At 38.2% G+C, this 14,453-nt stretch overlaps 1 protein-coding gene across 25 annotated transcripts in view; it reads left to right on the top strand.

Annotated features, from left to right (window-relative positions):
- IRF2 (interferon regulatory factor 2) overlaps positions 1-14,453 on the top strand; it is a 141,740-nt gene that overhangs the window by 26,761 nt on the left and 100,526 nt on the right. Inside the window, exon 1 of one of the 25 annotated variants that reach the window (XM_069096183.1) lies at positions 111-254. The exons of the other annotated variants lie outside the window; for them this stretch is intronic. The gene's annotated coding sequence lies outside the window, so the exon portion shown is untranslated. Of the gene's footprint in view, positions 1-110; positions 255-14,453 lie in introns of those variants that run through there. 25 annotated transcript variants of the gene reach the window in all.

Genomic DNA, 14,453 nt, shown 5'->3' on the forward strand with positions numbered 1-14,453 from the left:
GAGACTTGGTTATTAATTGACAAAGAGAGAGGGTACATGAAGCTTGGTAGTGGTATCAGATAAGGAAATATAAATTATAACATGTTGTGGAAGGTCTTGTATATTGACAGGTCCTGGGGATTCATTTAAAGATTTTGAACTCTGAAGAACTGGGTTCAGATCTGGGAATTATGAAGATTAATCTGACCAGTGTTTCAGATGAATTGAAATGGAGCAGACTGATTAGAAGGCTATCACAGTGGTCCAGATGAAAGGTAATTTGGACCTGAGCTAGAGTATCGGCAGTGGGATTGGAAAGGAGAGGAGAGGTGGAAGAGAGAAAATTGAAAAGATTTAGAATTAATAGTTGGGATAGTTCATAAGGGAGAGAAGAATAAAATTGAGATTCCAAGAGTGGGTCCAGGGCAATGGGCAGCATCATTGCCAGGAATAGGGAAGTTAAGAAGAGGTTCAGATTTTGGGGAAAAGTGATTGATTTCAAGAAAGTTGTAAACTTTCTTTTTTTTCTTTTCTTTTTTTTGCTGTTCTTTATAGTAACTATTAATATTCAAGTAGGAGAAATGGGTATTAATCAGATATGTACAAAGTGGGAAGCACTGGAAAGAGTGTGGGATTTAGTCTGAGGATAAGAGATTAAATCCCAGGTCTGCCACTTACTAGGTATATGACCTTGGCCAAATCACGTTAACTTCATGGGCCTTAGTTTTCTCAACTGTAAGATGAGGATTTTGGAGTAGATTACTTGTAACCACTGTCCCATCTCTAAATCTATGGTCTTCTAATGCATTTGCACAAGTCACAGACCCGTCTGGTATTGGAGGAACTCTCTAGATATTTTGATATTGCTGCTTCTCCCCACATTCTTCTGCATTTGTGATCAAGGGGGAATACAAAAGTATAGAAGGAGGTCAAAATACTTATTATTGGAGAGAAGTAGCTATTATAGGGACTTTTCATATAATTAAAAGCTTTTATTTGCTTATCTCTAAATGGAGATTGGGAATTTTTAAATAAATTGTGACTGTAAGAACTTAATAAGCTTCTTTGGACTCTATCCATAACAAAAAAAAAAATTAAGGAAAGATAAAATGAGGCAGAAACTTGAGGGAATTATAATACCTGGATAATTTCTTGTTAATTCTCTGATCCTCATGGGATTTGCTGCTTAAACTCTTTGGGACTTGTTTGTAAAGTAATGTAGGAGCTCTAACCACATGACCCTAAGGATTTTCTTCTCCCCATGCTCCACTCACACCCCCCAGTCCAGTAAACTTAGAGAAGATATTTGATCTGGGTCCCTCCTCTATCTCTATCACTCACTACCTTGATTTATTCTTACCTGGGAACATAATGCATTCATTGTCTCCAATGGAAGGAGCATTCATTAAGGATATTGTTTCATTGTCACCTTGGTGACTTAGCAAAGTGCCTTACATTTGGTGGAGGCTTAGTAAATGCTTATTGAAGGAATGAACAAATAATTAGAGCAAAAAATTCTTTTGAAGGAGAAAAAAAGGTTTCATTTTGGCTGTTTCATTCATTCATTCATTCATTCATTCATCCAGCCCTACACTGGGCACTGAATTTGCATGTAGCTATTGTTATTGAATGGTCCTTGTGCTCTGGGTTATCTTCAGTTTATCACATGTTTTTCTTATTCGTACAAAGTTGTTTGCATGTAGTCTCCTCCATTAGACCATGAGCTCTTTGAGAGCCTAGACTGCCTTTTGCCCTTCTTTGTGTCTGCAACACTTAACACAGTGCCTGGCACAGAGTCGATGCTCATGGATTTGCCTAAGTGACCCAGTTTTCATGGTCAAGTAAAGCAGGGAATGAAATAATTTGGTGAATTTTGCAACTCAGAAAGCCTTTTAAAGCTAAGCCTGTTTTAGCTCCCCTCTGGCCATCATGACTCACTGTTTCCCTCCCCTTGTCAACTCTTTTAGTTACGTTCTTTTTGTGAAATAAGCTGGCTCCAGTTGGTTTTGAGGGGAATAGCCTTGCGGCAACTAATAGACATAGTAAGAGACCCCCTAAAACGCATATTTTCTTACTATTTTTTCTTCTATTTTACTTGTGTGCTTAAAGATAACTGTGATTGTCTATAAGTTCTGTATGAAATGGAGTGCTCAGTGGTAATCTAGTGAATTTCAGTTAACACAAAATGCCAATTTGGATAATTTGGGCCATTTTTTTTCTCTTTTATAATAGATTTTCTTGCTTCAACACTCCCTGTAATTACTCCGGTGCCCCACTTTATTGTGTATAGACAGTCTCAGAAGCACGGTTCAAAAAAAAATCTCATTCTAGTTCTTTTCCTGGGTTTTTGTGAAGTGGGAGAATTCAGCTTCATTCATTATGGCAGTAGTTACTGGGAAATATTCTCCTCACAGAACTTGAGAGCACATTCTTTTACCCTGTGTGACTTAAATGGGAGAATCAGGATATTGTTTAGTTTTTAAAATACCATTATTTCCAGACATGAGTAGGAGGAAAAGATCAGACTGGATAACATTTGGAAAATGTGTAGTTGTTTTAAGTGATGGCATACAGCCATGCTCATCTTTCACTGTTATTCTTACGGCAATTCTACATGGCATTGTATACCACACTCTTGAAAGAATCAAAAGCCATAACCAACCAAATAGGGAAAATGCCTGAGTGGGCTGTAGCACATTGGTAAGGGTGAAGGAAAGATATTATTGAGGAGAAATATAGTCGTGTAGCTAGTATGTGCCAAAGGCAGAATTTGAACTCAGGCCTTCTTGACACCCAAGGCTCTCTCTACTCTCTTTACTATATCATACTGCCATGCAGTAGGTGCTTAATAAATGTCTCTTGATTCAGCTTTATTGTGTATATTTGTAATGCCAAGCAAAGGCAACTTCCCAAGGTTCAAAATACCAGCATAGGTGCTCTCCATTTTATTCAGTGAAAAATTAAGAACAGAGAAAATCAAAATATAGCATAATTCAAAATATAGCATTCACCAAGTATAATTCAATAATCTCCAAGTACTACTCCACCCTTTAACATTATAATTCATTTAGTCAATCCCAAAGACCCTCTTCTAAGTACTACTCCACCCCTAGGCTGTACATTCATTTAGTCCACTACAAAGCCCCTCTTCTCAAATGGAGATTAGTTTCCAATCATAAGTAAAGTACATTCATTTGGTTAATCACAAAGCACAAAAAAGTCAAAAGTTTCCCCACCCTTGGATCACAACTGAATCTACCCCAGAGTTACAACAAGCTTAAGCACCCCATTTAATACCCAAAGAGAGGTCTTTTCTTCATCTTGACCCCAGGCAAGTTCTCAGCAATCTTTGTTCCTGGGGAGACAAAGTTTAGCAAGGCCACAAGATACTTTGCCAGTGTCTTCATTAATTCATTCTCTGTCTGCAAAACAGTCCTCAGGACCCCTGAAAACATTAGCAAAACCCTCTTCCAGGATTTCTGTAAACATACAACAAGAAAATCCTTCTTCAGGGCTTCTGAACCAGCAGCAAGATTGTAGAACCTCTGCAACAACAGCATTGGCCTTCACCAGTGGGCAAAATTCACTCTCTGTCTGCAGAACAGTCTCAGGAGCTCTGAACCAACAGCAAGGTTCCAGAACCTCTGCAACAACAGGACTGGCTTTCACCAGTGAACAAATCTGGCAAAACAACATCAAAACAGACAGACAAAGTACCAGCATAACAGCCATGTCTCCTCAGTCCTTGGCAGCTCTGGGTGGCAGCTCTCAAAAGTCTTAGGCAATTCAAACTGGTCCTCAGCAATCCTCTCCGTCTCTCTCTGCCTCCAAGATGCTGCTTCCAAAAAGTTCTTCTGCCTCTCCCTTTGCTTGTGTCTCTCTAAATTTACATCACCAGCTCCTCCCAGTTCAGTGCTCTCTTTTCACATCAACAAGTCCATCCCATGAGTGGGATTCACAAACTCTGGGTTTTAACACAATCAATTCGAAAACCAAGCCAATACAGGGGGATCTTTAAATTCCATTACTATTACAATATTGTAAGTAATACACTGAGAGACTGGGAGAGATACAAAGTAAGTTGTCCCTGCTTTCAAGTAGTTTATGATTACGTAGAGGAAATAATTAATGTTCATAGGTAATATAATACAAATTAGCATATAATAAATGCATAAAGGTAGTAGAGTATGGTAGGAGATTCAGCTGTGGAGATAACTACCAGTGATGTCTTCATGGGCGTTGTAGCATTTGAGTTGGGCCTTTAAAAGATAGGTGGGGGAACTTGAAGAGGAGAGCATTCCAGATGGAGTGGGTACTGTGAGTAAAGTGATGGGTAAGTGGGGGATGTGGCCCCTCTTCCCCCAGAGGGTTTTGTGTAACCTGAGGGCAAGTTCATTATTAAGAGTAGGGATGAGAGAAGGTTTTCTGGAAGTTGACATTTGAGTTAGGCTTTATGGTGTGCCTCGAGTGTATGGGGGTCCAGGAGTCCAGGAGGACTTAGCACCTCTGGTGTGAGGGCTTGCCTAGCCCTTTCAGAGATGCTCATCTTTTGGTGTCTACCTTTTACCTGTGACTCCAAGAAGCATGTGGCATGCACAATGGCCACACCTTCGTAAAACTGCCTCGGCAGATGGGCTAAACCAGGGTAACTGACAGGCCTCAGACCTAGTTGTGAGTTAGGGGCATGTCTACTTCATGCACGTGAAGATTTCTGCTAGTTATCCTGACTTTTGTCTTGTTACTGGGCTTCAGTGACTCTGGAAGAGAGAGAGAGAGGTTGATAACTTTATGCAATTCTGCCTCACTTAAATCCAATTCACCCATGAGTTAACACATCAACCTCGTGATGTCATTGGTCTTCTTTGAAAGTGATGGATAAATGGCAGCAACATCGTGGGATGTCTGGAAACTCAATACGTGATAAAATGCAAAGGAAGACTGCATAAGATATAGCAAAGGCACTGGGCATGTTTGGGGGGTGGGAAGAAGACAAAGTGAGCCACTTTAGTTGAGAATGTAAAATGGATATATGAAATACAGCTAGAAAGGTAAGATGGTACCACTTTGTGGAGGGTCAGAAATTTCTGGCAGAGGAGTTTGAACTTTGCTCAGTAGGCTATAGAAAAGACTTTGAGCCAGAATAGTGACATGGCCAGATCTATGCATAAAGAAGATTAATCAGGCAGCAATACGAGAATGGATTAGAGAGGATAGAGAATGGTTAAGACAAAGACTGTGATTAATGATAGAAAAAAAGAAGTTTACAGTTAAAAGTGCTAAATTAAAGCAGTGGTACAATGCAGAAAATGGGTTTTCTTCTATTTGAAGCAAAGATTATTTTGAAGTACATATGTGTAATGGGAATGTAAATTTAAAGATCTTCCCTGCCCCTAGGCTAAAGTGCACCTGGAGCCTGGGGTGGAAGGCTTGTTTTTCAGTAGATACTTCTTGATTGGCCAGTGAGTCAATAAGGTTGTTACATTCTCTGAGCCAGGAGAAGGCTATATAAGCCCTGATGTGTAGCTTTGTTTTGGGGGCTCACTTTGAGAAGTGTTCTGTGATTTGATCAGATGAAACTCTGGAAAGCTGTTCTCCCCCCTCCTGCTTTGAAACCCAGATGTTGTTTGGTATGGATGTAATGGTTGGACAGTTTGGAAATCTGTCTACTTGATCTGTTTTTGTCTTGATAATTCTGTCTGTATACTTTGAAGTTCAGGGTGCTGACCTTTTTCCCCTGAACGAGGTAAATGATACATATTTGACTGATTAAAGTAAGCTTGTTAACCCATTTTGAGTTGCTTTCCTTTATCAAAACAGATCCAAGAACCTGTGCTGGCAGCCACCCTGGGAACGTTGGGGTGCTTGCTTGCTACAATATGTTATTTATTTTTATTTTTCTCAATTACATGGATACAACATTTTTTAACATTATTTAAAAAATTTTTAAGTTCTAAATTCTCCCCCTTCTTCCCCTCCCTCATTCTTGAGGAGGCAAGCAATTTGATACAGATTATACATGTGCAGTTATGCAAAACATTTCCACATTAGCCATGTTGCAGAAGAAAACACAGACAAAAAAAAAGAATAAAGTAGAAAAAGTATTTTAAGCAAAGTTTTTAGAAAATTATAGTTAAAAGCACTGGAGTGTTTTGAGAACACATAGAATTTAGAGTTGGAAGAGATCATCTAGTTCTTGTTCTCATTTTAAAAATGAGGAAACTGAGACCCAAGAAGTTTAAATAGAATTCCTCAGTTTGCACAGTGAGTAAGTAGCAGTGCCAGTATTTAAAACAAATCCCCTTGGCTCCAAATCCTTTACTGTTTCTGTTCATCAATTCTGACATAATTAAACATCATACTTTTAAACTGGAGGCCCTTTTCTAAATCCTTATGTCGGTAAATACATTTTAAAAATCTTTGACCCAAGGAAGGCATTTCAAAGGTTTTGAAATAAACTGAAGATTTGATAGAAAGGAAAAAATGCCTATTAATCTTCAGTAGTACCTAGCATTCAGGTGGTATTGGATCTTTGGAAAGATCCAGATTTGCATTTGAGAATGACAGTCAGCTGTTTTAAGTATAGAGTGTGCAAAAACCAAAAATATTATGAGTAGTTGTTTCATTTCGTTTTATTCTTTTAAGACCATGGCAATGTGACCTGCATGATAGAGGTATAATCTATATAATTCAGGAAAGAAATCTAATACAGAATAAAGAAAAGGGTGAAAAGGACAAGAAACTTTGAGAAGGCTGCTGGAGTATAGAAAACCCCATCTGCCATCATTTGCATAAACTGTGAATGGGTGACTCACTGAGATGCTATCATATCAGATAGTCAGTTCTTTTGGACATTGTTAGTTGATGTCACTGGGACTTATTCAATGAGAATGACTCAGAGATTCACCAGATACTTTGAGCAAAATAAGCAAAGACTTGCCTATACCTTGTAACTGACTCATGGTTGGACTGGCTTAGCTCTCTTCTTCCTTGGAAATTCTGTGATTATGTTATGGAAGAAAAGATGCTTATATGAGGTTCTTTAGGGATATACAGATAAAAAAGATATTAAAGATTAATATATTCCTGTGTAGTGGTAAAAGCTAAAGACTGAAAAGAGTCGGGCCTTTATAGCAATCATCAAAGGAGAGCATAGATTGTCATAAGTTATAGAAGAGGAGGTATTTTGCTCTTCCCGGGCAAAATTCTAGCATAGTTTATAAGAATGATGTCTTTTGAACAATTTGAAAGGGAATCAGTGATCACTACGCATCATCACGGACAGGGTTGCCAGACTGAAGTGGAGACATGAGATGAATTATAACACAATCTATCTAGACTCTATCTAGATCTAAAGGGATTTGTCAATTGACCTTGTGTTTTTGTGAATGACACAGACGGGGGAAGATTTGTAATAATTTGGACACCAATGTTAGATTCCAAGAGTCTCCATTGTCTGGAAAGATGTGACTCTAAAGACCATGTCATTAAAGAATAGGTTAGGACTATAATAGCAAACTTCAAATATTGGAAGCTTCATCATGTGGAAAAGGAATTGTTTTTATTCTGTTTTTCCTGTGGGCATGACAAGAACCAGCTGGGTAGAAACTTAGAGGAAGCAGATGTAGTCTCAATATGGAGGGCTTTGGAACAATTACAGCTGTTCTAAGAGGGAATAGGTTTCACAAAGTAGAGTTTCCTGTTACTTCAGGTGTTCAAGGAGAGGCCAGATGACCATCCATTTGTCAGGGCTGGAATAGGGGAAATTCATATTTTGTACCAAGGTTGGATGGGTTTTCTGAGGTTCCTTCAAATTTTTGTTTTTTTCTATGATTCTCTAAAGTTTTCTACTTCAGAGAGTTGACCAGTCATGCACATCCTGCACCAGAATCACTAAAAACAGGTAGCTCCATAATCAGTTGGAGACTGTCAATCTCTAGATTATTTGACTAAACTGAAGGAGTTTCACCAGATTGCTCATCTTCACCCTTCTTTTACCAGTACACTTATAGCTTTATTGAAGCTTATTAAAATTAAATTGTGTAGTGTAATTCAACAGCTGAATTATGATAATTCAGAATAAAAACCAAAACAAATGTCTTTTAGGACTTTTGCATGTTCATAGTGAAATAGGTTGTTGAACTGCTATTTTTAGTGAATATAGGCAGCAAATAAATCATCTGGACATTTTGGAGCTGGGTTATTCAAATCATTTCCTCAATTCTTCACTTGGCTTTTCCTGTTTAACACAGATGTATACATGTATTTGGCTTTTGTGACATAATGAGGTATATTTTCCATGTTTGGAAGATACAAAGAAAGAGTGATGGGATCAGAGATCCACTGTGATGGTAGTAGAATTGTATAGACTTTCCACTAATTGTGTTTGGAGAACACATTTTGTTCAATGTCACAATCATTGCTGATCATAACTTGAATCTTTTGTGTGGCACATGGTTTGTGCTCAGCTGAAAGTCTGAACACTCATGGCTCTCCTTCTCCTTTCCCTCTAACCTCTCCCTGCCCCCTCCCTCCCCCACTTGCTTTAAATTCCTCATGGTATATGTCTTTGAATATTCCAGGATCTCATTAAAATTTTTTTCTTTGAAATTTTCATTTTAACTTTATAGTGTCTGTTGATTATTTTTCTGGGCACTGAGCCCAGTTTAGTTATTTTTATTTTATTACTTTAGCTTATTCAAACTGTTCGTCAGCATTTTAGAAGACATCTCAAGTATTAACCAAATAGAAGAAGGATTCACAGTAGTGTTCTCCTGATGCCTCTTTTTGCAGTGGGCATTATTGTGCTTTTGTATTGAGGTCTCGAATGCTACTGGGTCCTCCCAGATCAGAGCAAATCAGTCTGACAGCTCAGGAAGGGCCAACTAGATCCAAGATTCCTATTGCCCAGATAATGACTTGAGATCAGATAGACTGCCTATTGTATTAATCTGTCAGCTTGAGTAAGATAGGGAAACATAATTAAAAAAAAAAGAGGAGACAGAGAAGAAGGTAGAGAAGAAAATGAGACAAATGAAGAAAAAAGTGCAGATGAAATAAGGGACAATACAAAGATGTATGCTAGATGCAAGAGAGGTCCTTGATCTGCTCTCTTATATGCATTGAAGCTATGAAGGAGGTGGGTTAATTATTCCTTGAGAGAGGAATAATAGATGGGATCCATAGCATATTAAAAACCCTAGTGGGAGTATTAGTTAGAACCTCAATGAACTATTTATGGAAAAAATTGAATGAGAATTGAGACACAGGCTGGAAAGACATGCCTACTTCATTGGAATGAATGCCAGCAGAAAAAAATAACAGATCCATTGAAGTGGCATAGTAGAAAGAGTATTGGCTCTCTAGTTGGAGAAGCTGGGTTCAAATCCTGCGTGTGTGACCTTGAGAAAGTGCCCTTCTCTCTTGAAGACTCAGTTTCTTTATTCCCTGTCATTCACACAGTGATGGGGTTGGATTACATGAACTCTGAGGTACCTTTCGAGTTATAAATCTATGATCCTATTATCCTATATGAGTATTGAAACAATTCACTCTCCAGTTATGTTTTTTAATTTAATTTAAGTTTTTTGCTTCTGGGAGGGGGGAAGGTAGGGCAATTGGGGTCTAGTGACTTGCCTAAGGTCGCATGGCTAATTCTGTGTTAATTGTGGTAAGTCTGAGGCTGGATTTGAACTCGGGTCCTCCTAATAACTCCAGGGCCAGTGCTCTATTCACTATGCCGCCTAGTCACCCCTGCCAGTTATGTTTTTAAAAGGCATTTCTATAAATTACTATTGTCTTTCAAAAAAATAAGGTATATATAATAGGTTAAAAACTAAAACCAAGGAAATTTTCTTTTAAAATAAGCAAGGATCTTTCTTGTCAATATAACTCACTGGAATTAAATTCTCAAATGGTGTTCCTTCTATCAGCATTCAGTCACAATGTTGTGGAATCTCAGGAAATATTCCCTGATGGAAGAACAAATTTAATAAACTTTTAGTAGAGGAGCGAGAAGAAGAGGCTGAGTCAGGAAGACCACAATGACATAAAAAAGCACAGCTGTAAAGTGGGATTGGCACAGTTACCTGAATGCTATGCCAGTGATGGGTTTGGTGTCTATATCTACCTACCATGGAGAAGTTTCAGTTTGTAGGAAACTTGTTAGCAGTGTGAGGATTTTTTGGCCTATCTGGTTCAGTTTTGGGCCTCCTGACCTGTCAGGGAACTTAAAAATCTGTTCTCATTTCATTAGTTGTTTTTTCCTTTCACTCTATAAAGAAGGTAGGCCAGACCTGATTCCTGTTTTATAAATGAAGAGACTGAAGCATAGAACCATCATGTGGCTTACCTGATTCTTGAGTTCATCTTTAGGTCGTTAGAAAGTTGAGTTTCTCAGAGCTAGTAGAAGAGTTGTAACAAAAATTCAAGGGGTGGCTTGGTGGTGCAGTGAATAGAGAGCACCAGCCCTGGAGTCAGGAGGACCTGAGTTCAAATGTGGCCTCAGACACTTAACACTTAGTAGTCATGTGACCTTGGGCAAGTCACTTAACCCCAATTGCCCTGACTCCCCCCCCCAACCCCCCCCCCCCCCAAAAAAAAAATCAAGTCTTCTGCCTTCAGTCCCAGATAGATCTTGATCTGCAATGGGGTCCAAAGCCTTTCCAATAAGGTGGTGAGCTCCTTGATTCTTACCTTCCTAAGTAATTCCCTAATGCTGCATTGTTAGTAGATAGAGGCACCCTAAGCCTCATACTTCCTTCAGATGCCCTATCCCAGTTACCATTTGGCTGTAGGACTCAATTTCAAGGAAAAAGATGGCTTTTTAACAAAGATTTCCCCCTCCCTCCCACAAAAACAAAACAATATGCTTTTTCTTAGATTATAGGTCCTTTATAGAATATAGTCACTGTGGATGTGGAACTTTATCTTAAGCATCACTTTTGACCCTGAGGTCCATAAACTACAATAAAGATTTGCTCATTCTGTCTGTCTGAGTGTTCTAATGCAGAGGGGTCCAACACCCAGCAATGTTTCCTATTGCATCTCCTATTTTTATTCAAATTTGACACCATTGCTTCAGCATCAGTTATGCACTCATCTCCTAAATGTAAGGCAGGGTACTAGGTACCCTGTAGGATATAAAGATAAACTCTGGGATGGTCCATGAGATTGAGGAGCCAGGAAGAGAGAGGATGACTCTTAAGATTTGGAAATTCTGAAGTTCAGCCACCATTTCTTTATATTCATTCATTCAGGAAACATTTGTCAAGCTCATACGATGTGTACTCTCTCTGTGTGTGTGTGTGTGTGTGTGTGTAGCATGTGCTCCTTTTGCTGAATAAAGGATCAATAAACATTGGCCTAATTAGTCATGGAGTTCACTCTCCCTCTTGATGCACACATCTTTTTTTTTTGTTTTGAGAGGGGAATGCAGTGCAATTGGGTTAAGTGACTTGCCCAAGGTTACACAGATAGTAAGTGTTTAAGTATCCAAGGCCACATTTGAACTCAGGTCCTCCTGACTCCAGGGCCGGTGCTCTATTCATTGTACCACCTAGCTGCCCCCAATGCACAAATCTTTTCTCCATCACCCTTGACAGATAGTCACCAGGCCTCAATTTGAAAGGTCCCAGGGAAGAGGGGAACTCATTCCTTTTTATTGTATTTAGTTTTATGAGTTCTTGTGTTGTATACATGCTGTCTCCTTTCCTGCCCTGGTTTCACCCTTACACAAAATTCTGAATTCCTTAGACAACAGTGGCACTTAACAAGTTTTTGTGGTGTAGATCCTTTTGGCAGTCTGGTGAAATTATGAACTTCTTCTTGGAATAATGTTTTTAAATGCTTGCAGTAAAATGCATGAGATTACAAAGGAAACCCAGTATGTTGAAATAAATTTGGTCAAAACAAACATTTTTAAAGTTCATGGACCTCAAGCCAAGAACCCTTTCTCTATAAGTGTCCTTATAGAGACTCATCCGCTTCCAGAGATGGGGACAAACATTTTATTCCTGCTCAGGAAACAGGAAGAACAGCAAGGCCTGGACTTTGGAACTATTTCCCATAGTTTCACCTCTGGAAAACCCTCAATTGGAAGTTGGATCTTGCTTCAACTTAATTAACACTTAAAACACTTTCCAGAAACATAGAGAACCATAGAATCTTGAAGTTTTAAGTTTTTAGAGATGGAAAAGACTTGAGAGGCCAACTTATCCAGCCTTGTATTTTACTGACCCTAAGGTCATAATCCAATTTCTTTCAGGCTTAATTTAGCCTATCTTCTTGGAACTCTCTTCTTTTTGTAGCACCCCCAACATCTCCAACCTCCCCTTGAATAGTTTTCATTATGTACTTGAAGCTAAGGCTAGAGATTTCCATTGTAAGCATGCAAGCTATTGTGAAGTCTTATTGTTAGAAATCACACTTAGCAGTTGACTGTAAACACTTAAAGAAGAGATTCTCTACCAGGGGTCTTTGTTTTTGAATATTTTGATAGTTGTATTTCCATATAATTTGTTCCCTTTGTAAGCTTGTGTATTTTATTTGATGCTTTTGTCATTCTGAGAATGAGTCTATAGGCCTTTTGAGAGTGCCAAAGGGGTTCATTAGAGAAAAAATAGTGAGAACCCCTGGCCTGGAAGGGAGGCAGCATGAGAGCTGTCTTATTCTAGATGGCATCTCATGCAAGACAGATACTCAGAAGTGAACAAGTACTGATTGCATTTTTCTTTTTAGAAGTCCTTTATTAACTTGAATTATTAATTTTAATATTTAAACATTAACTGAATATTAATTTGAAGCATCTTCAAAAAATTGTGAAGCCATTCACTTGGACCAGGTCTAGTTCTTACAAATTTGGGTTTTCCTGAACCCACAAATAACTGAAAACTTTTAAATTGCCAACATTTGATTACAACCTCCCAACAAAGGAATAAAGATCAGCTTATTGTTGTGAAATAAACAGAGGGTCAACATGTTATTTTTTTGACTGTGAGTTTGAGAAATTAGCACAGTTAGCTGTGTATAAAACTGGCTGAGACAGCAGCACTAAAACCTTACACTGAAGGCTTGTAAACCTTAGATCACCACAGCAACCCTGTGGGGTAGGAGCTCTCTTCTAGCTCCTTGTAACACAAAAGAAAACATGATTTGTGGCTGCTTGTTAGAGGCAGGGCTTTAACTGAGTTTTTGACAGAAGTAGAATAACTTGTTTCATTATGGTTTCTGCCTCTTAAGCATAACCTCAAACATATAGATATGATGCAGAGATGCAGATAATAGTAATTTAAAATATATCATTGACATACATATTACCAGACACATGAATGCAGTTTGTGAAAACATTTAAGGGCGAGAACAAATTCAAAAGAAATTAAAAAAAATATCTGCACCTTAACAAACAGCTTCCAAAATGGGAGAACAGTAATAATATTTATTTCTTACTATGGACTATGGGGTGATTAATAGAGTGATGGATAGATAGATAAATGAATGGATGGATGGATGGATAGCATAGTAGGGGTGGTGGTTTGGACTTGGTATCGAATTTCTTTCATGCTGCTGGCCATAAAATTTTTTTTCCAATTACATATAAAAATAATTTTTAAAATTCATTAAAAATTTTTTTGAGTTCTGAATTTGTTCTCTCCTTCTCTTCCCCCTCATAGAGAAGGCAAGTAATTTGATATAGGTTATAAATGTGTAGCCATGCAAAACAAATTTCTATATCAGTCATGTTGTGAAAGAAAACAGACGAAACAAGATCCAAGAAAAATAAAGTTTAAAAAATATGCTTTAATTTACCTTCAGATTCTATCCTTTCTTTCGCTGGAGGTGGATAGTATTTTTCATCATTCCTTCAGAATTGTCTTAGATTGTTGTATTGCTAAGAATAGCTAAGTTAGTCACAGTTTATCATTGTACACTATTGCTGTTACTGTGTATACTCTTTTCCTGGTTCTGCTCACTTCACTTTGCATCAGTTCATGTAAGTCTTTCCAGGTTTTCTGAAAGCATCCTGCTCTTCATTTCTTATGGCACAGTAATATCCATCAGAATCATATACCATATTTTGTTTAGCCATTACATAATTGATAGGCATCCTCTCAAATTCCAATTCTTTGCCACTAAAAAAGAGCTCCTATAAGTGTTTGTGTACAGATGGGTTCTTTCTTTCTTTTTATTCTCTTTGGGATACAGACCTAGTAGTGGTATTGCTGGGTCCAAGAGTATATACATGGTTCCATGTTCTCCAGAAAGGCTGGACCAGTTCACAACTCCACCAGCATTGCATTAGTGTTCCATTTTTTTCCATCTCCCCTCCAACATTTATCATTTTTCTTTTCTGTCATATTAGCCAATTTGGTAGGTGTGAGGTGGTACCTCAGAGTTCTTTTAATTTGCATTTCTCTAATCAATGGTGATTTAGAGCATTTTTTTTGTATGACTAGAGATAGTTTTGATTACTTTTTCTG

This window comes from Petaurus breviceps, unplaced genomic scaffold (assembly GCF_028583685.1).
Source record: "Petaurus breviceps papuanus isolate PSGF00001 unplaced genomic scaffold, PetGlider_PUasm1.0 126, whole genome shotgun sequence".
NCBI lineage: Eukaryota > Metazoa > Chordata > Mammalia > Diprotodontia > Petauridae > Petaurus > Petaurus breviceps.